This window comes from Balaenoptera ricei, chromosome 4 (assembly GCF_028023285.1).
Source record: "Balaenoptera ricei isolate mBalRic1 chromosome 4, mBalRic1.hap2, whole genome shotgun sequence".
NCBI lineage: Eukaryota > Metazoa > Chordata > Mammalia > Artiodactyla > Balaenopteridae > Balaenoptera > Balaenoptera ricei.
The window spans coordinates 152756503-152780030 of record NC_082642.1 but is presented as its reverse complement, the minus strand read 5'-3'; positions in this window follow the sequence as shown (position 1 = coordinate 152780030).

Below are 23528 nucleotides of genomic sequence, written 5' to 3'. Positions count from 1 at the left end.
GTCGCAAATGGCCTCTGCTTTGCCAAAACCACTGGTCATCTTACCTCTCGACAGCCATGTCACACGCGGACCACCCCCTCCTCCTGGAAGCCTCTTCCTTAGGCCCGAGGACACGTGGTCACCTGGCCCTCCTCCCGCCCACCGCTTTCCCTCCTGCAATGTCTTTGCTCTTCTTCCCTCCCAGACCCAGACCTCTGTCCTTGACCTTTTTTCTCTTCCTTGACTGGTGAGATCGTTCAGTCCATGATTTTAAAATCTCATTCGTATGCTGCTCTTTCTTAAATCTGTATCTCTCCAGAGCACCAGGTATGACTATTCCACACATCCTCCATTTCTCTACTCACAAGTCCCCTAGCATCTCCAGCAACATGGCTAAAAGAGAAACCAATGTTTCCTCCCAAACCCCAAGGTCCCCCTATCTCAGCCCATGGTATCGTTGGCCTCTCAGTCCTAGAACCTAGTGTCATTCTTGTTTCCATCTTTGTACAACAATTAGGCAGTAAGACACTGGGAAAATGCTACTAGCTGTGGACCTGTTATCCATTCTACCGTTTTTTCTTACTAAGAGAACTCCAGTTTTCTTTGGGGGTAGCAATGTACTCAGATAAACACATTTATATTTCCTAGCCTCCCTTACATCTAGATTTGGGCCAATTAAATATAAGCGGAGTTGCTAAGGCTTCCAGGAAGTCATTTTAGCAGCTTTTTGTCAATGCCTGGAACACAGATGTGACACTGGAGCTTTGCAGCTGCTTTATGACCACAAGGCAGCATACATGAAGTACTTGATTTTTATGTTTAAATCCTTGTGGCCTACACTCCAGGTCTGGCTTCTCTCGCCACCTAAATCGGAAATTAGGGAATTCCCTGGCAGTCCAGTGGTTAGGACTCCGCACTTCCACTACAGGGGGCCTAGGTTCAATCCCTGGTCAGAAAACAAACAAACAAGCAAACAAAAAATTGGAAATTAGCTGCAAACAGACTTATCAATGTCCCCAAGGCTCAGCAAACCATAGGATCCTCTCCTGTTCCCTTAAACTTCCTGAATGTTTTTCTGCTGCAGAGTGATTTTTTTTAAGGGAAAAAAAGAAAATTCATAAATCTGAGAGCTGTCTGACCATCTAACGGTTGACACCATCTCTGATCCCCAGGTTGGAAAACGGGGATCCAATAACAGACATATACAGGAGAAACCGCCACTGTAACTGGTTATGAAGCTCGTAAATACACCCAGCCAGGCACCTGGTGAAAATGTCATTGCAAATGGGGCCCACTTGGAAAAACGCTTTTTCCACTGAGCATTAGCACCACCGAGAGGGGGATCAATCCCTTGGACTTGTTACAAAGGAACAAAAAAACGGACCTTTCAACTAGGCATTTTATTGACTTTTAACACATACCGGTCACTGCCTTTTGGTTTTTTGCATTTCCACAGTAATTTCCTCTCTCTACCCCACTTTTTAATCTCTAAAGGTACATTTTTTTTCTAAATGGACTAAATAAATAAGTGTGAAAGGGTTGAATTCGTAGCAGGATATGGGGGACATGTTGGCCGCGGGGCAGGAAATGTACTTACCAGAGAATTGATAAAGCAATCTCTCTTTTGAGGGTATGCTTTTGAATTTGGGAAACAGCCTGCGTTTGTCTGGCAAGAGGAATAACATTCAGCAGCCCCAGCCTTCTGCAGGATGGTTCGATGCAGACGCAAGTCTCAGCAGGACAGCCTAGAAGGTGCTAGTGATACGCTGAGAGCCTGGGGAGAGGTAGAGCCCCCGTTAACAACTCCCGATTACTGGGACTTGTTGCACCCTTCCACCACCTGGCTAATTCTTGGAAACCTCTCTCTCCTGAACTAGGACTTTGGCTTCTGTTTGATCTGGACCCTTCCAGAAGGGGCTATCTAGGGATAAGCCAGTGCAAATTAAAACCCCAGATGGCATCAATTGACTTATTCAACAGTTGTCCTCCTTGTGTTTAAGGCACGAAGAAAATAACCCTCTTTGCTCCCAGCGGTCAGGGCACGTATGCAGGTGCTGTCTCTAGTCTGGGTGTCATATAAAGGAAAGGGAAGTCCTGCAGGTAGCAGAATCGTGTCCCCTCTGAGGCGGGGCCCCCCCGAGCCTCCGGCTGGATGCTGGTAACAGTAGCTCATGGCTCAGCTGAGATGCTGGGGCTCGGGTTTCCTCCTCTGTAACTGAGGGAGCCAACTGAGCAACTCTGCAGTCCCAGCCAACTCTCTTCGTTCTATGGCTGCAAACACTTCTTATTTCATCCTAGGGGTCAAGGAGAAAAGTAAGAGTGGTGGGGTGCAGGGAGCAGCTGCAAGGGCCCATTAAGATGCCCTGCATCTCTCTCTGTGGGTGGGAGATTGTCAAGCACAGAATCACCGGGTCCAGACAGACAGATCCGCAGGTTGACCTTTGGAATAACCAAACCTGCAGCTGGGCCTCAGGCTGCCTACATTCCCGAGCTGGCGAGGTCTGGAAGGAAACCTCAGAAGTCTCCTCATTGTTTTGAATGCAGGTAACCTTCCTCTTAGGATGCCTTTAATGGGAACTGACCTAAGCAAACTACTGCTCCCACTGGAGTAGTTTGTTCAGAGCCAATAGGGGCCACATGACCCAAGCACCAGGAACGAGAACATGGGTAGGTTGGTAGTAAGGGAATGGGTGATGCAAGGTGAGAGGTAGACGAATAGGTGGGGGAGAGGGGATAGTTATACGGCAGGTAGATGGTGCGCAGATGGATGGATGGATTGGTTGGAATGGTGGCTGGGTCATGGTAGGTGGATAGGCGGGCGGATGAGTGAGTGGCTACAATAAAGAGGCAATTTTTGGGACTTCCCCGGTGGTCCAGTGGTTGAGAGTCCACCTTCCAGTGCAGAGGACACGGGTTTGATCCCTGGTCAAGGAACTAAGATCCCACATGCCACGGGGCAACTAAGCCCGAGCACCGCAACTACTGAGCCCACTAGCTCCAACTAGAGAGAAGCCCGTGGGCCACAAGGAAGAGCCTGCCCGGTGCAACTAAGACTCTATGCAGGCTTCCCTGGTGGCGCAGTGGTTGAGAATCTGCCTGCCAATGCAGGGGACACGGGTTCGAGCCCTGGTCTGGGAGAATCCCACATGCCACGGAGCAACTAGGCCCGTGAGCCACAACTACTGAGCCTGCGCATCTGGAGCCTGTGCTCCACAACAAGAGAGGCCGCGATAGTGAGAGGCCCGCGCACCGTGATGAAGAGTGGCCCCCACTTGCCGCAACTAGAGAAAGCCCTCGCACAGAAACGAAGACCCAACACAGCCAAAAATAAAAAATAAATAAATAAAAGATTACTATTAAAAAAAAAAAATCACTGTCCAAAGTAATGACATAGTAATATGTCTTCAGGGCAGAAAAACATTTAAGACTCTATGCAGCCAAAAATAAAAAATAAAATTAAAAAAAAAGAGACCATTTTCGTAATAGCTTTTAGAGAGAAATGATCAGTGTTTACAGTGATTCCAGAAAATCCTCCGGCTAAAGAGCAGGCTGAGAGACAAGTGTTTCTCTTTGGTTTAATGTTTCCCAGCTTGTGAGCTCACTTTTCACAGAACCTGGCTCTTTCAGCCAAGTTTTTATTATTTCCCAGCTGTCTTTTATAGAGTCACACCACAATGCCTTTCTTATCTTAATGGATCATTCATTCATTCAACAGCTATTTATTCATTGTCTAGCTTTTGTCGGGCACCATACAACATATTGTTTCTATTTTTTTTCCAAATAAAAGGCAAATGCTGACATTCTAGAGTAAGCAGACAAAAAGCATACAAGAAATGAATTTATAATCATACACTATGATCAATGCTGTGAAGAAAATGAGCATGACGTCATGAGAGAATGACAGGTAGGTCTCAGCCAGAAAGAGGTCAGCAGGGACCTCCCCAGGAGAAGAGGTTGAAGCCAAGACCTGAGGGCCAGCAAAGAGCCAGGTGGGAGGAGAGCAGGGAAGGGGCCTCCAGGCACGGGACAGGGTGTGTGCAAAGGCCCCGCACAGGGAAAGAGCTGGGTGTTCAGGGGCAGATGGAAGGCCAGCATAGGCGCAGTGTGATGACCAGGCTGACCTCACGTCCTGGTGTGCTGGGACCATCCCAGGTCACACCTGTTATCCCAATGTATCTGCCCAAAGTGCCCTGGTTTGGGCAATCTATTTCACGGTCACCCTGATGATAAGGAAGAAGGAAACGATAAGAAACAAGTCAGAGAGGAGGGTGGGAACCAAGCACACAGGCTGTGCAAGGAATTCTGTCTATTCTATGCACACTGAGAAGCCACTGGATGCCGCTTCTGTAACCTTCCCCACACACACTTAACAAAGGCAGCTGGGAAGTTCGAGACCAGGAATTTCCATCCGTTCATAAATCAAAATATATTTATTGAGCATATCAGACACTGTCCTATGCACTGGAGATGAGGGACTTGCCTGGTGTTCCAGTGGTTAAGACTCCGTGCTCCCCATGCAGAGGGCACAGGTTCAATCCCTGGTCAGGGAACTAGATCCCGCATGCCGCAACTAAATATCCCGCATGCTGCAACTAAGACCCGGCGCAGCCAAATAAATAAATAAAATTTTTTTTAATTAAAAAAAAATAAAAATGAAAAAGAGAAGGGAGTTCCCTGGTGAGCTAGTGGCTAGGATTCCCCGCTTTCACTGCCATGGCATAGGTTCAATCCCTGGTTGGGGAACTGAGATCCCACAAGCCGCATGGCATGGCCAAATAAATAAATAAATAAATAAGAGAGGATATACCAATGGCCAATAAGCACGTGAAAAGATGCTCAATGTCATTAGTCCTTGGTGAAATGTAAATCAAGATAACAATGAGAATTACCACATGTATTCTTAGGGCTGCCATAACAAAGTACCACAAACTGGGTAGGTTAGACAACAGAAATGTATTGTCTCCTGGTTCTGGAGGCTGGAATTCCAAGATCATGGAGTGGGCAGGGTTGGTCTTGTCTGAGGGCTGTGAGGGAGCATGTGCTCCAGGCCTTTCTCCTGGGCTTCGCAATGGTCATCTTCTCCCTGTGTCTTCACCTTGTCTCCCCTCTGTGCATGTACGTCCCTGTGTCCAGATTGGATAAAGTCCCACATTAACGGCCTCATTTTAACTTGATTATCTCTGTAAAGATCCTATTTCTAAATAAAATTACATTCTGAGGTACTGGGGATTAGGACTTCAACATATCTTTTTGGGGGGACATAATTCAATCCATTATGTCATATGACCCAACAATTCCACTACTAGGTATATACCCGCAAAGAATTAATAACAGACTCAAATAGATACTTGTACACAGTGTTCATAGCAACATTATTCACGATAGCCAAAAAGTGGAAACAATTCAAGTGTTCATAAACAAATGAATGGATAAACACAATGTGGTATATCCATACAGTGGAATATTATTTGGTCATAAGAAGGCGTTAAGTTCTAATACATGCTGCAACATGGATGAACCTCAAAAATATCATGCTAAGTGAAATAAGTCAGTCACAAAAAGAACAGATAGTGTACAGTTCCACTTACATGAAATATATCAAATAGGCAAATTCATACAGACAGAGTAGAATAGAGGTTACCAGGGGCTGTGGGGTGAGTGGATAGGGAGTTGGTGTTTAATGGGTATGGAGTTTTTGTTTGGGGTGATGAAAAAGATCTGGAGATAGATGGTGGTGCTGGTAACAACATAATGAATGTAATTAATGTCACTGTGTTGTACACTTTAAAATGGCTAAAATGGGGCTTCCCTGGTGGCACAGTGGTTAAGACTCTGCTTGCCAGTGCAGGGGACACGGGTTCAAGCCCTGGTCCAGGAAGATCCCACATGCCGCGGAGCAACTAAGCCCATGCGCCACAACTACTGAGCCTGCGCTCTAGAGCTCGCGAGCCACAACTATGGAAGCCCGCGCACCTAGAACCTGTGCTCTGCTACAAGAGAAGCCACTGCAATGAGAAGCCCACACACCACAACGAAGAGTAGCCCCCGCTCGCCACAACTGGAGAAAGCCCGCACGCAGCAACGAAGACCCAATGCAGCCAAAAATAAATAAATAAATAAATAAATAGACAAATAAATAAATAAATAAAACTAAGCAAAAAAAAAATGGCTAAAATGGCTAATTTTATATTTTGTGTATGTTACCACAACTTTGAAAAAGAAGATCTAGTTCCTGCTTTCCATGAGCTCACAGATGGGTGGTGGGGTGGGAGTGGTAAACAGATGGAGCTGGAGAGAGAACTGCTTTCCCTCCTGAAATGCCCCTTGGCAGTGGGCTTGGTGACAGCATCCACCCTAGACAAGGGCTGGAAGGGGTGGCTCCCAGGCACCCTGAGACTCCGCTAGTGGTGACAGGTAAGAATCCCAGGCCAGGCAAGGGCTAGAGCCAGCTCCAAGAGAGACCAAGATGATTTCCTATCAATGGTTTTCAAATCTAAAAGCGAAACACTGCTGGGGACTTCCCTGGTGGCACAGTGGTTAAGAATCGCCTGCCAATGCAGGGGACACGGGTTCAAGCCCAGGTCCGGGAAGATCCCACATGCCACAGAACAACTAAGCCCGGGAGCCACAACTACGGAGCCCGCGTGCCACAACTACTGAAGCCCGCGCACCTAGAGCCCGTGCTCCGCAGCAAGAGAAGCCACTGCAATGAGAAGCCCGCACACTGCAATGAAGAGTAGCCCCCGCTCACCACAACTAGAGAAAGCCTGCATGCAGCAACAAAGACACAAAGCAGCCAAAAATATTTAAATAAATAAACTTATTTTAAAAAAATAAAATAAAATAAAAGCAAAACACTGTTGATGAAAAAAATTAATCGATCTAAGAAAGAAATGGAAAATTTTATTTGAACCAACCTGAAGATTATAACCTGGGAGAGAGTCTTTCAGAAAGCTCTGAGGACTGTTCTGCCTGTCATAGGTTAAAGCACAGTTACATAAGTTTTTAAGACAAAGGTTTATACATCAAACAGCATATTATTGACAGTTTACACAATCGAGATCTACACGTACAAAGTAAGTAGTGGGTCATGGGTCATTGTGGTCCCTTAAAGATTAAGAAGGAAGGTTATTTCTTAAGGAGTTGTGACCCTTTATGAGATTAAGAAGGAGTGTTATCTCCTAAGGAGGTCTTAATGCAGCATAATATCAATACATGCTAAAGGGGAGGGAGGAGGCCCAAATGGGCAGAGAAAATTTTTATGTTTAAATTTTCTTGTCTTGACATAAAATATGAATTTTATTTCATCAGTTTTCTCCTTTAGATCATTAATCTTTCAACAGAAAGCACTAGGTGATCAAATATTTGGTCCCTCGATATGCTAGAATGATTGCTTACCTGCCCTGGGTCCGTCTTGTCCCTTGATGTTGGTTCTTAATAACCTGGTTCTTTCTTTCCTTTTAGGGGGTTGTACTAATAAGATGTCTGGCAAGGGCTAACAGTCAATTGCAAGTTGTCCAATAGGACTTCTGCCAATTTTACCTTGCCTGTGCACTGTGCATGTTCATTAATTATATAGAGAACTATAGTTGTGATCAAAATTGACAATAGGAGTAACAAAGTAATTAGTAAAGTTTTCTTTTTTTATTGAAGTATAGTTCACTTACAGTATTGTGTTTCAGGTGTACAGCAGAGTGATTCAGTTATATATATATATTTTTTCAGGTTATTTTCCATTATAGTTTATTATAAGATATTGAATATATTTCCCTGTGTTATACAGTAAATCCTTGATGCTTATCTATTTTATGTATAGTAGTTGGTATCTGTTAATCCCACACTCCTAATTTATCCCTCCCCTGCTCCCTCTCCCCTTTGGTAACAGTAAGTTTCTTTTCTATGTTTGTGAGTCTGTTTCTGTTTTGTATATAGATTCATTTGTATTGTTTTTTAGAGTCTACATTTAAGTGATATAATATTTGTCTTTCTCTGTCTGACTTACTTCAATTAGTATGCTATTCTCTAGGTCCATCCATGTTGCTGCAAATGGCAGTATTTCATTCTTTTTTATGGTTGAGTAATAGTCCATTGTATATAGATACCACATCTTCTTAAGCCAATCATCTGTTGATGGGCACTTGGGTTACTTCCATGTCCTGGCTATGGTAAATAGTGCTGCTATGAACATTGGGGTGTATGTGTCTCCTTGAATTAGAATTTTCATTTTTTCCAGATATATATCCAGGAGTGGAACTGCTGCATCATATGATAGCTCTATTATTAGTTTTTAAGGAACCTCCATACTGTTCTCCTTAGTGGCTGCACCAATTTAAATACATCCTCACCAATAGCATACAAGGGTTTCCTTTTCTTCACATCCTCTTCAGCATTTATTGTTTGTAGACATTTTTATGATAGCCATTCTGACCAGTGTAAAGTAATACCTCATTGTGGTTTCAATTTGCATTTCTCTAATAATTAGCAATGCTGAGCATATTTTCATGTGCCTGTTGGCCATCCGTATGTCTTCTTTGGAAAAACGCCTGTTTAGGTCTTCTGCCCATTTTTTGATTGGGTTGTTTGGGGGTTTTGTGATATTGAGTTGTATGAGCTGTTTGTATATTTTGGATACTAACCCCTTGTTGGTTGCATCAAAACTAGAATTTAACCCTGGTGGTCCAGTGGCTAAGAATCCACGTTCCAGTGCAGGGGACGCAGGTTCAATCCCTGGTCTGGGAACTAAGACCCCACACGCCGCGGGGCAACTAAGCCTGCACTGCGCAACTACTGAGCATGCGAGCCCCAACTAGAGAGCCCGCGTGCTGCAAACTACTGAGCCCACACACTCTGGAGCCCACGCACCACAACTAGAGAGTAGCCTGTGCGCTGCAACGAACATCCAGTGTGCTGCAACTAAGACCCGTCGCAGCCAAATAAATAAATAAATAGAATTTAAGATTTTGGATATTAATCCCTTGTCAGTCACATCAAAACTAGAATTTAATATCCACTGAAACATAATCTTTTTTCTCTCTAAAATTACCCTAATTTCTACCAAATGTAGCCAAATTAAGACTAATTTGTTTGCAAAATAAGTCTGGTTAATGACCACATAGACTCTTTTAAATCGTCTGTGCTGGAACTTTTCATAAGGAATCTCAGATTGAATCTTTTTTTTTTTTTTTTTAATATTTCAGCTTACTTTTTTTTTTTTTTTTAACTTTTGGGTTTATTTATTTTATTTATTTATTTATTTATGGCTGTGTGTTGGGTCTTCATTTCTGTGCGAGGGCTTTCTCTAGTTGTGGCAAGCGGGGGCCACTCTTCATCGCGGTGCGCGGGCCTCTCACTATCGTGGCCTCTCTTGTTGCGGAGCACAGGCTCCAGACGCACAGGCTCAGTAGTTGTGGCTCACGGGCCTAGTTACTCCGCGGCATGTGGGATCTTCCCAGACCAGGGCTCGAACCCGTGTCCCCTGCATTGGCAAGCAGATTCTCAACCACTGCGCCACCAGGGAAGCCCTCGGATTGAATCTTTAAAAGGCCAGGAAAGCCACGCCAAGGACTTGTCACAGATTCCACCTGCGATATCATGGATATGGATGAATTCCTCTTTTTTCAAGGTCCCCATAATACCTTGAGATTCTTGTATCTGTTAGGAGGTGGCCTTTCTTATTTACCTGATAAGACTGCTGGGAACCTAAGAGTTTCCAATTTCAGGAGGGATCAGGTAGAGAGAAAAGATAAATGTTTCAGTTTCACTTACAAAGATATAATTTATCAAATTGCCATTAAGTCATAATTAGCTTGAGGGGAAAGATTTCCTTATATCTGGAAAACACCGATTAAAAACCAGTCATATTTCAGACAAATAACCAAAGATTTATAACCATATTAATCAGTTCACTCAGTCTTATGTAACTAATTCTTTTTTTTTTTTCCATTGAAGTATAGTTGATTTACAATATTGTGTTAGTTTCAGGTGCACAGCAAAGTGATTCAGTTATATATATAATTTTTAGATTATTTTCCCTTATAGGTTATTACAAGATATTGAATATAATTCCCTGTGCTATATACTATGTGACTAATTCTTGATCTTAATCCTCTATTAACAGTTTTATGAAGCCATCAGTATTTCCATTAGAATTCTTTAGTTTCTTACCCAGTTCAGCAGTATGATCTGAGTTATCAGAAACTCATACTTGTCAAAAAGTCCTTTCTATGAATCTTTTTGAAGATGAAGCCTTTTTTTTGGAAAAGCATCAGGTGAAACAATAATTATCTACCTGATTATAATGCAATTGACAAAGAAACTTGGTTATTGCTCTGGCAAATATTTAAGATCATTGCTAGAATTATGACTGATAACATTTTACAAGGACATTTTCAACTTTTAGAAATTTCATATAATTTCTAGAACGTTTATATTAATGGCACTTACCCATACAATATATCCTAAGTTTTATCACCACTCATTTGACAATGCTTCCCGTGTAATTTAACATACCAAATAAGCCTAATTAGTTTAACATTCTTCTCTCTGAGATGCTTCAGGGGCCCTCTCTGAATATTTAGGACTATTAATGAATATGTTTGGTGCCACACTAAGACATTTTCTGTTTGGAAGAACAAACAAGTAAATGTTTTCTAGAAACCATAAATAGTATTTATAAGTTTTTAGTTTCTCTGTAAAAGGAAGCCTATGTTCAGTAACTAATGTTCCAGTATCTTATTTGAAAATGATCTGAATATTCAATGAATTCCCATTATTTAATTTAGAAAAACTCTAAAGTTTCGAGTTACCAAAATCTGGAGAGACTATTTTGGATAGACATTCCCAAAATATAATTATTTCTAAAGAGTTTACCTATAGGCTCTTATCTCATTTACCTCTATTTTATTTACCTAAAATTTTCATACCAAGTTATTTTTCTTGCTGACAAATCTTGAAACAGGAATAATAAGATCTTATTTGATTTCTAGTAAACATAGTTACAATAAAAGTATTATACTTAATGCTGATGACTCTAAAGACATGTTTATATTAATTAAACCAACAAACTTGTTTTCTTTCATTAAAATTAATCTTAGATCATGTGATTCTGAAATTCATTTGGGTTAATTTCTTTTATATTTCTGAGTATTTATATAAGCACTTAACTTCCTTTAAGCCAATTAAATAGAGCTCTTTTACAAATTAATTTTGGCAATACTACACATCTACAACACACATGCATAGATACATACAAACAGACACAGAGACCCCATAGTTCCCAGTCCAAACTTTCAGCCATGATTCAGGTACAGTAATACAAAACCCATCAGTTACAAGAGGCTGGATTCAAACTGGGTTTCTGGCAGATGGAACAAATCAAGGTCACCTGTTTAGATGGCTAAATTCTTTTTACTAATATTAATAGAGAAGACACTTAAGATTTGTATTTGTCCTTGTCAAGTTCCAAATAACCTATCCCACTTTTGTTTTTTCTTTCCATAAGAGTTTACCTTCCTGAAATTTGCATTTAAAAAGATGGCCTAGATAAGAGTACATTTGCATCTCAAAGGCATAGGAGGAAAAATTCAAGTTCTTAAGGCCAGAATTTTTTTTCAATACTTAAAATCCTCTTAAGATAAATAGGGGAGGGACTTCCCTGGTGGTCTAGAGGTTAAGAATCTGCCATCCAATGCAGGGAACAAGGGTTCGACCCCTGGTTGGGGAACTAAGATCCCACATGCCGCGGGGCAACTAAGTCCATGTGCTCTAGAGCCCAAGTGCCACAACTAGAGAGCCCGCAAGCAGCAACTACTGAGCCTGGGTGCTGCAACAAAAAACCCCACACGCCACAACAAAGATCCTGTGTGCTGCAACTAAGACCCAATGCAGCCAAATAAATAAATAAATATATATATATTTTTTAAAAAGATAAATAAGGGAGGGCTTGGGAGTGGTAAAAGAATAGGTGGGCCTTTGGTCCTGGAGCCACACCTCTGGTCCTGTAAAGATTAGATTTGTAAAACAAGGATAGCTGTTTTTAATTCCTCAAAGAGTTGGGCGGCCACCTCAGTGATATCAAAAGACTGACATATCTATTCATCTATGTTGAAATGTTTTACTTTCCCTCATTTACTTTAAGGGAGAAGGCAAAAAAAAAAAAAAAAAATTCCTATCCGGCTCTAGATATCAGCTTTGGTCAGTTTCCTCAGACCAGTGTCCTCCTTGGTAATGTAAGCAGATAGGGTAGGGGGTCACTGGAGAAAGAGAACCAGGCATGGATTTCTTTACAGGAAAGCCATTTCTGGCCTAAGCTATTTTGTGATCTAAGCCTGGCCACAGTGCTTGTCCTTGAACAGGTCTCAGTAACTAATGATCTTAAGGAAACAAAAAGAATGCAGAAACAAATGACCGCTATCAGGTTGTGAATGAAAAAAATGTTGCCTGCCATATCAGTAAACAAAGGATGTTGCAGCCATCAAGCCATCACATTACAGCCACCCCGATGGTGAGCCCTGAGGGAACTCAGGATAGAACCAGGATGATAAGCCTGAAGCTCAACCACCAGATCAACTGGAAGCTAAGGGAGGATGATGACGACCTTTTCTGACCCTCATGACTTCCATCAACTAAAGCTTGTACTCTGTCAACAGCCCAAGCCCCTTCATGAATATGCATGTACCCTTAGCTTAAAACTTCCCCAATTTTGCTGTTCAGACAGACACTGCTTTGGGAAATATCCCTGGTCTTCTCCTTACTTGCTGCAAGTAATATTAAATCCTTCCTTCTCCCATCTTTGGCTTGATTGTGTATTTTGGCTCAGCACCCACCAAGAGGCAAACCCAGTTTTCGGGTAACAGTAACCCATTTACAAAAGTTTTTGAGGACCCTCCCTGGGGTTAAGAAACTATGGCCCTCAGTTCCATCTCTGATCTGAAGAGGCTCACCTACAGCTTCAGGTGGTCCCATTTCTAAAGGTAACTAGTTAAATAATCTCTTCAGAGTGGATAAGGCAATTCAGACAGAGGATTACTAGAATGTGTACTTGAATAAAGGAGGATAGAGGGGAGAAGTAATTAAAGTTTAAGTACCTTTTGTATCAATCTTTCATCAGCTTTCTACAAGTCTTTCAATGAGGCTGTTTTGGAATTTTGAAAACTTTTGGGGCTGTAACTGAGCAGGGCCCTGTGGGGCTCCTGTGCACAAACCCTTTCTGTGTCCCCCATTTCTTTGATTATAGGAAACAGCCTTCATTCAGCCTCCATGACCTTCCCTGCGTTCCAACAGGCAGATTCAAGCAGTTGTTAATTAGGCAAGGGAGGGGATGTGAGACAAGAGAGAAACAAATAGTCAAGAGAAACAATAGTGCAGCTTTGGGGCAGGGTCCTGGTTCCCCATCAAGGGATACACACAACAATATCTTTGAGCTGTTTTGCAGCTAAACCCCCCCCCCCCGCAGGTGGAAGAAGTTAATGGTTAACGATGGTATGCTGCCCGCAAGCACTAGACCCCAGACCAGCTGGAACCAGAAGGTTGGTGATGCTGGCTCCCACTTACCTCACCACCAACCAATCAGAAGAATGTCCACAAGCTGATCACGCCCTCTTTGCAACATTAGTATAAAATTTCTCACTACCCTCTCCAAGTTGGGACACACAGTTTTTTTGGGTTTTTTTTGTTTTGGTTTTTTTTTTTAATTTATTTATTTATTTATTTATTTTTGGCTGTGTTGGGTCTTCGTTTCTGTGCGAGGGCTTTCTCCAGTTCCGGCGAGTGGGGGCCACTCTTCATCGCGGTGCGCGGGCCTCTCATTATCACGGCCTCTCTTGTTGCGGAGCACAGGCTCCAGACGCGCAGGCTCAGTAGTTGTGGCTCACGGGCTCAGTTGCTCCGCGGCATGTGGGATCCTCCCAGACCAGGGCTTGAACCCGTGTCCCCTGCATTGGCAGGCAAACTCTCAACCACTGTGCCACCAGGGAAGCCCGGACACACAGTTTTGAGGGCATCAGCCCACTGTGGCCCCCTTTGCCTGGCAAAGCAATAAAGCTATTCTTTTCTACTTCACCAAAACTCTGTCTCCGAGATTGAATTCAGTGTGGGGGTACAGAGGCTAGATTTGGCTTCAGGGCTTCTGCATACCAATTAAAATAGGTACAATGTTTTAAGATGAGAGGCTTCTAAAATTTTAACAATTTTAGAATTCTTTCCAATTCAAAGAATCCTAGAAGCTAGCCCTATAAATATTCTCTCCTGCTAATCTAATTTTAGAAATTTACCACTCTAGTTTCCAGTAGACTCTGCAGGCAGGGATCCAGGAGATGGACATCCCCATCTTGGCCATTTCAGGGCAGAATTTCCTTTAATTCCCAACTAAGTACTTGTGACATACATAAACCCAGCTGGTATCCCCATAGGTGGCTGTCTGTCCACAAACTGTATGGACTTTGAGGCACAATTTCCCATTATCAATTTGGCAGCCTAATTCAGATATGAGATACGATCTGAACAACTTTCTGAGGACAGCGTGGTGGATGTGGGCTGCTTCTGAGTCCAGCTTCCTAAGCAGTTACTTTTGGGTCAGTTTGACTCTCTTTTTTTTTGGCTGAGCCAAATGACTTGCAGGATCTTAGCTCCCCGACCAGGGATTGAACCCGCACCCTTGACGGTGAAAGCACGTGGTCCTAACCACTGGACTGCCAGGGCATTCCCCAGTTTGACTCTCTTATGTGACTTGGTTTCTTCCTCCGATGGTCTAAAGCTGCTGTGGTCTTTATATTCTATGTCCCTGAAAGAGCAGTATTTACCTAATGGTTGTAGTGGGGTTTGCCTGTAGGACCCCAATGCATCACAAGGATTGATCCTTAGAGACTTCCACTAGGTTCTCAACCACCTGAGAACACCTTGTGCCCAGAAGGAGCACATGTCTCTTATTCTTCAGAGCTGAATTAATTCAGTTTCTCATTTTATTAGCAAAAGTTTTGTTCAGACCATATGTCAACTTTTTTTTTTTTTCAATTTAAGCCAAATTTAACAAAAACCCAGCCGCCTATGTTTCCCTGGGCCTCCTACCCAATCCCCCTAGGTCCCAGCCAAGGAAATGCACTGCTACCCCTCAAGACTCCAAGTCTTAAGTAAAAGGAGCTGGAATAAAATTTGGGGGATTATCACTTAAAAGCAATGAGATGCGGATATCAGGAGAACTCACCAGAACACCTGAGGAGTACCGAGAAGCCAGTGGGGCCCATGCTGGTACCAAGTGCCAATTCAGGGTAGACTCCAGGTGTCCTCTGATGGGTGTCTCTAATATCCTGCATATGCCATGCACATGTCAATGAAAAAAATTAATCAGTATTCAATCTAAGAAAGAAATGGAAAATTTTATTCATGTCAACCTGAGGTTTATAACCTGGGAGACAGTCTTTCAGAAGGTACCGAGGACTGTTCCACCCATTAGGGGTCAAAGCACAGTTGTATTAAGTTTTTGAGACAAAGGTTTCTACATCAAACCATGTATTACTGACAGTGTACACAATCCAGATCTACCCGTACAAAGCAAGTAGTGGGTCATCGTGACCCCATACGAGATTAAAAAGGAAGGTTATCTCCTGAAGAGATCTGGTTAATGCAGCATAATACACGCTAAAGAGGAGGAGGCCCAAATGGGCAGAGAAAATTTTTATGTTTAAGTTTTCTTGTCTTGCCATAAAATATGAATTTTATTTCACCAACACGGATGCTCAGTGAGCACCTACTACACAGAAAGCCCTGCACTGTCTCATTTCCTCCTTATGGAACCGAGGAGATAAGAGCTGTCTGCAACCCCATCTTTCCTGAGGGAAACCAAGGTGCAGTGAGGCCACGTAACTTGTCCACGGCCACCGTTGTTCCGTGGTGGGGCTGGGACTCGGGGCCGGTTCTCTGGGCCCAGGGCCGCCCCCTTTCTGCCAAGGAGAGCCCAGCAGATCCATCCTCGCAGGCGGGAAGGGGTCTCTGGCCAGGCCAGGCAGGGGGTCGCGAGCTCCATCTCCCCCCCTTGTGATCCCACCAAGTGTCTTCACAGCCCTCACAGAGCATTCTGGGCTCTGCAGAGCTCACCTCAGGAACTCCAGCACATTCCGCCAGCGCTAAGGTCTGCAGTGGGCACGGCCAGGGACAGAAAAGAGACCCCGCGTAGAATGACCGGTCCCAACTCCTCCAGCATCGCAGAGCCGAGCCCTGAATGGTTCGTGCCCAGAGAAACCGACTTCCCTCCCAAAGGCGCCTGGGGCGCGTCTCCACCGAGGCCCTACTTTGAATTCTCTCTCGTTTAGTTAAGTGCAGTATGACACCCCCACGCTGCACTGGAAAAGAGAGCTCTGGTTGCACAATTCCCCACGCTGCTGAGCAGACAGGCACTAGAAACCAACCAGAAGATGAAGGTAAAGGCCACCCAGTGCCCCAGACCACGAGAGCGCAGAGGTGGTGTCCGCCCGCCCCGCTGAGCTCGCCGCCAGCACCCCCCCAACGCCCAGGCCTCTGGATGGCCAGATCCTGTTTCTTCCATCTGCTTCATCAGCCAGGAAACAGGAGCCCCCGATTAAGCCAAAGCTCTGGACCTAGAAGTAAAAATAGCCAGCGACTCACGGCTGGCGCTGAGATCAGACAGACCCGGTTCTGTCACTCGGGCCAGGCTGCTCCACGAAGCTGTCATTTCTTCCACGGCTGCCACAGTTTCCACCACCCAGGGCAGGGCAGTGGGTTGGCAACCCGCACGATGGAGGTCCTGCTCTTTCTGAAGCGTGTTTAGCCTGGAAAAGAGAGCCCCGAACGAGAAGGTGGCGTTCTGTGAAATACTGGAAAGAGGGTGCCGGCTGCTCTGTGTGGACATGACCAGGGCCGGGTTTGAGTCCGTAGATGGGAGACCTGTCTACCTAGGCTGAGCGGAAATGGAACAGGCATCCTCACAAGGTCGAGGGCTGAGCTCCCCGTCACTGGAAGGGTCCAAGCTGAGGCTGAGGGAGATGAAGCAGCAGCAATGCACGGTACCCCCAATTGGGAGGAGGGGGAATTACAGGAGCAGAGCTGTCAGTGGTGGTCAGGGGCCTGGCCCCGGGGCTCTGTTTTCCTGGAAGCCAGTTTGGCATCTGCCCCTCATACAGCCCAGCGTGGGCACCTACCCTCCCGGGCTTCGGTCCCTCCTTTTCCTGTAAGAAGGGAAATTGGACAGACACGAGGGATCTCACCAGAACGGCTGCTTCCGGCTCTGAAACTCAAAATCTCTAAGGCCCACCCGAGAGCGCAGTCTTAGAAGTTCACGTCATCAGTAAATAACTACAGTAATGAGAGTCCGAGTCACTGCCGTTGTCATCTTGATCTCCAAAATGCTCCTCAATTGTGGCCCCCTGACCGCACGCCAACCTTCTGGCCCAGGCCCATCACCCCTGCCTGGACCATTGCAGCAGCCACCTGACTATGGTACCCTGCACAACCCATTTTCTGCACGGCGGGCAGAGGGCTCTTTCTGAAACACAGGGGAGAGCAGGTCCCTGCAAGGGGTTCTCCTTTGCACTTTGAGTATATTCAGGCTCCTCTCCACAGCCCCTGCCCTGTGTCTAACCTCGTCACACACAATCTACTGGCTAGTTTGCAAAGCTCCAGCCACATGGGTGTCTGTCTGTCCCTCCATTCCTGAAATAGGCCAGGCCTTCCCACCTTGGGGCCTTTCTGGCTGTTTCCTCTGCCCACCACTCCTCATATTTCAAATCTTGGCTTAAATATCATCCCTCAAGTCAGACTATGTGAACACACTTTGAAAAACAGGTCCTCTCTCCCCTGCCCCTGCCCCTGCCCTTCCCCACTGCAAAGCCCTGTAGTACGTGCTCCCGTAGAGGAGGGGTCACGCTCAGTGGTGAAGGTGTCAGAGATCTGGAAAGGAGCAGTAATGGCTGATGTGTTTTTTTGTTTGTTTGTTTTTAATTTATTTATTTTATTTATTGATTTTGGGCTGCATTGGGTCTTCGTTGCCGCACATGGGCTTTCTCTAGTTGTAGCGAGCGGGGGCTACTCTTCGTTGCGGTGCGCAGGGTTCTCATTGCGGTGGCTTCTCTTGCTGCGGAGCACGGGCTCTAGGCATGCGGGCTTCAGTAGTTGTAGCACTCGGGCTCAGTAGTTGTGGCTCGCGAGCTCTAGAGCACAGGCTCAGTAGTTGTGGCGCATGGGCTTAGTTGCTCCGTGGCATGGGGGATCTTCCCAGACCAGGGTTCGAACCCGTGTCCCCTGCATTGGCAGGCGGATTCTTAACCACTGAGCCACCAGGGACGCCGGCTGATGTGTTTTGAGGCTCAATGGGGGGCACCCTGCACCGTGCGGCCCACCCACGGCTTCTCATTAAATCCATGTTGAAAGTCCATGAGGCAGGGGCTCTCTGTGATCTCATGTTACAGGGGAGAAAGAGACAGGCAAGGCTCAGCAAGGCTAAGCAACAAACCCTTGGCCACACAGCAAGTGGCAGAGCCAGGGTTCAAGCCCAGGCAGGCTGACCGGCTGGCCCCAGAGCCTGTGACATTCAAGCCCTGCAATTGCTGAGAACCTCTGTTCTGCTGGGTTCAGCTATCACAGGTTAACTCACTGGTGCTTCTGGTTGTACCTTCTCATAGGAACCACTCCCATGCTATTTCCAAAGTTCCTGTATTGTTATTTTAGGAGTTCTCAGAGTATCGTGTATTCTCATTTTGTAGACTAGGATATTTGAGTGAAGAGAAGGCATTCTATACTAAACGTTTTCGAGACCAAATTAACCATGAATTAGGGATCTGGACCCACTGCTGTTCAGAGGCCAGTCTGCTGGTCAGCTCACCAGGCCGTGGGCATTCTCAGTTCCCAAGGTTGGCTCGAATTGGTGGTTGTGATGCCTAATTTTTTTATGTGAATTAATTTATTTTTTATTGAAGTATAGTTGATTTCCAATGTTGCGTTAGCTTCAGGTGTACAGCAAAGTGATTCAGTTATACATATACATATTCTTTTCCATTATACGGTTGTTACAAGATATTAAATATAGCTCCCTGTGCTATACAGTAGGTCCTTGTTGTTTATGTGATGGTTAATTTTAAGTGTCCATTTAGAGAGTGTTTTGGGGTGAGGTTAACATTTAAATCCGTGGACTTTGAGTAAACAGATTGGATGAGGCCCACCCAGTTTAGGGAGAGCAATCAGTTGAAGGGCTGAATAGAACAAAAAGTCCAGCCTCACCAAACAAGAGGGAGCCCTCCTGGGTTTCCACTTGCCAGCCTCTGGACCGGAACTGCAGCATTGGCTTTCCTGGATCTCCAGGCTGCAGGCCCACACTGCAGATTTTGGACTTGCCAGCCTCCATAATCGTGTGAGCCAATTTCTTGTAACACACCTCTCTCCCTCTCCCTCTCATTTGTGTATTTATATATGTATATAAATACACATATATATGTATATTTATACACATATGTGTGTATATTTATATACATATATAAATATATATGTATATTTATATATACGCACACATACTATTGGTTCTGCTTCTCTGGAGAACCCTAATATAGTGGTTAAATATCTCCCCAGAAATCACTAAATTTCTCCCCTGAGAAAATGGAACTCTCAGCTTAAGAGGAAGGTACATGTCTCACTCAATCCTTTCAACGACCGTATGAGGCACTGAAATGCTGGATTCCTATTTCACAGATGGGAAGATTGAGGCCTAGGGAGGTGACATAAAACGTACCAGGTCACACAGCAGCTTAGCAGCTGAGACAGAATTAAAACCCCACACTTTCTAGCTCCAAAGTCCATACCCTTCCCACTGTCCTGGTCATGTATCCCACACCCCCTTCACACCATCCCACACACTCCGGCAGCCACATTTGTGGGGAGAACCGCACAATCACTTGGCCTCCTGGCCTAAGTTCCCCTGCCAACATCAAGGACAACTCCCTCGCCAGTCTTTCACGCACGAGCGTGTTGAATGAGGGCTAAAATTGTTATGTGCTGGCTTGAAATCTAAAGCTGGAAGGGCCTTGACTATCCTAAGCAGGAGTCCCCCTCCTGCTCTGCTCCCGAGGATAAGGTCCAGAGACAAACACTCCTCCGATCCCAGCACGGTGCCTGCTTTCCCTGAGTCTCAGGGGCCAGGCCTCTCTCAGCTCTCAGGGAATGTGACAAATCAGACTTCACCTTGGTTTTTGCACTTAACATCTTTCCACAGCAGTGCACGTGGTCCAGCTAACAACTGCATTACATGCCACCGTATAGCTGTAATTTAATTAATTTAATTAATTTAATTAATTTAATTTAATTAATTTAATTAATCTCCCTTTGGTAGACAGTTGGATGATTTTCAGCCCTGTTTTGCATTTCAAAATATTGCAACAAATCTTTGTGCATATATCTTTGTATAGTTGTGAGGCATGGTGGATATTACATTTGTTGCTAACGTAGAGAAATGTCATTAAGACTGTATTTTTTTGGTTCAAAAATTTAAAAACCTTTTTGAGGTTACTGTCTTCCAACGCATTATACCTTTGACTACACTGAATATAAATACCTTCTAAATTTAGCTTATATGTATGTGAAACGCTCCTGGAGTGCTCTGCCAGCATATGACTTGGATTTATAGAACTCTTTGGAACAACAAAATAGCGTTTAACTACCTAGAAAGTAATAAACATGAAAAATGTATCGTAATAGATAACACACTACTTCCATAACAACGGGATTAAAAATCCTTTTTTAAAAATGCATGAAATTAGTTAATAAATTTGACAGTGGAGCGAAGGCCTAGCAGTACCGCCCTCTAGTGGCTTGTTGGAGTACTCGTTCCATCAGGCATCGAAATTCATCACTTCCGTAACCACATTCAGGAGGCGGGAGACCACTGTGCAGGGCTGGCTTTGGGGGAGGCTCCAGTAACACAGCATCTCCTCATTCCTGTAACTGCTGGGCTAGAAGCAGAGTGACACTGGACCTGGGGGGCAAAGTTTTCTTCAAGATTCACCCTCTTCTTGAGTAGCTGAATATGGAGGTTCTTTATGAAATCAATGAGCTCAAAGAATTTTAACTGCCCGTCACTGGTGTATCTATCTTCAGATTTCACAACTCCTACCAGTTCTCAATGCTGACTGCCCGCTGAATCTCTCGGGTTTTTACAATGCACGTGCCCGGCTGGGTGTCTCCCTCACCTTTAGAAGCTGATTCCGGGGTCACGAGCCTAGACTTGAGTTGGTTTTATTTTGTTTTGTCTGTAAAGCCCCGCTGGAGATGTGGAGCAGGACCAGGCTGGGAAGCACGGGTGCTGCCAGCTCCGCGTACTTGGTGGGCAGGAGGAGATGGGGGGAGAAGCGGGAAAGAGGGCCTGGAGGGCTGACACCCAGCACTGCACTCCTCCCAAGCAGGCACTTCTCAGACCTGCCAAGGGTGCCGACCAAAGGCAGAGAGCCCTGGAGTTATTACAAAGGCTTGTTATTACACTGGAAAATGCCTTTCCAGGTAACCTATGACAGAAGGCGACACAAGTCATTTGGAGTGTTAAGAGGCTGGAGTGTGGACCCCGGACAATCACCACTAAGCATTTGTTCTTAAAACAGCTTTTTTTTTGGCTGCGCCATGCAGCAGGTGCGGGATCTTAGTTCCCCAACCTGGGATCGAACCCGTGGCCCCTGCAGTGGAAGCGCGGACTCTTACCCACTGGACCGCCAGGGAAGTCATGCAAACAGCTTCTTAACAGAGGCCATACTTGTTGCTACAGCGTCTCTCAGAGCCGAAACCAGAGGGAAAATGTAGGACTTCTGTAAGGGATCCAGGCCAGCGAGTCCTTTCCTCTGCATGCTGACACTGTTTGTGCTGACGCGGGCAGGACTCGGCCGCAAACTGAAGAAAGCAGCCACCGCCTCTGGCGACTTAGCTGTTAAAGCCACCGTAGGTCTTGCTTAAAAGCAGGAAGTGGAAGGAAACAGCTGGGTGATGTACGGCTCGGCCTTTGATCTGGCATGCGAGCTGCACCAGCGATTCACAACTCAGAAGGATTTCACTCCCGCTGGAATATGACAGGGCGCCTTCCCGACCCCGATGATAATCAGAGCAACGGTCGGCCTCAGCCTGGTCTGGACCCCCCGACCAGCGCCCCCGGAGACGCGCACAGGCAGGTGTCGGGCCGACTCCCAGCGGTGAGCGTGAGGAGACAGGGAGGCCGAGTAGCTGGTGGGGCTCCACACCAGCAGGGGGCTGCAGGCTGCCCTCGCCCGCACCACCCAGGGAACCCCCAGACACCCAACCCGACCCACAGAATGCATCAGAGACGAGTAGAGAAGGATTCCTTGCCTCTGGGAAGTCCTAGAACACCTGACCTGCTTCCTTCCTTCCTCGTCCTCTCCTTTGTTGTTTCCGCCTTCCCGAGAGGTCCTCCCACTTTCTCAGCCACTCTCCACCCAGCTCTCCTAACACCCCTCACCTTTCTTTTTCCCATAGTCATCTTCTAATATATATTTACTAGCTTTATTGTTCGTCTCCCCCAGTCAGAATGTGAGCTGCAGGAGGGCAGAGAGCTTTGTCTGTTTTGTGCCCTGATGTATCCGCCGGTACCTAGAAGGTGTCAGATAAGCATTTCTTGAATGAACAGATGAACAAACAAGTGAACACGTGGACGCGTGGATTACTTCCGCAATCCTCTCCCACTACGATCTGTTGAATGATGCTTCCCTTCGTGTCTGGTCGCCAGGGGCTGAAGCCAGTGTCCAAGGCCACTTTGGCCAAGCCTGACATAGACGTGGACCCCTCAGGGGAGGTGGGGCTGAGTGGGCAGCAGTCTCCGAGCCAAGGCAGCCCTACCGCCAGGCAGATCCAGTGGGGACAGTGCCCTCCAGGGGCCACAGGAGTTCGTGTGAGCACAGGTGCCTCTTACCTCCGTAAGCAAGGATCTGGTTTACCCTCCAGCCCTTTAATTCTGTTTCTCATTTCCGCCCTCCTGCCTTTTCTCTGACCCCTCTCCCCTGCCAAAGGAGGCAGTTTTCAGAGCTGTGAAGGAACTTCCTCAGATGAAGCAATTTGTCCCTCAGAGAGAGAGAGAGAGAGAGACACACACACACACACCAGGTGAGAGGGAGCTGAGACTGAAATACAGCAAAATAACCCCAAAGGGAAGATGCAGGAGTACTGGGAGATTCCACCCCGTCTCCTCAAGGACTCACGACCTACTTAAAAGGACACCGGCAATATTTTGGTAAGAAGGGTCAACAGCACGGTTAAAATGCAGAAGTGAGTGCTCTCGGCAGGGACAACAGACGGGGCTGCAGGGGACAAAAACGGGCCGAGCACTGGCTGCGACCCACCCTCCCGCTCGCCCTCCTGCCTCTCTCCACAGGGGGGCCCTTGCCCTGGCGGGCACGCTGCTTGGGGACGCCCCCCTGCCGACAGCTGCAGCCTGGCCTGTGACGAGCCTTCACCTCTGCTGCCGGCGGCCCTCGCTCGCTGCCGGACTCCATCAAGTTCTCCCCGAGCCCTCCCGCGTCTCCTCACCTGGCAGCGGGATTCAGGCACGAGCCCCACCCAAC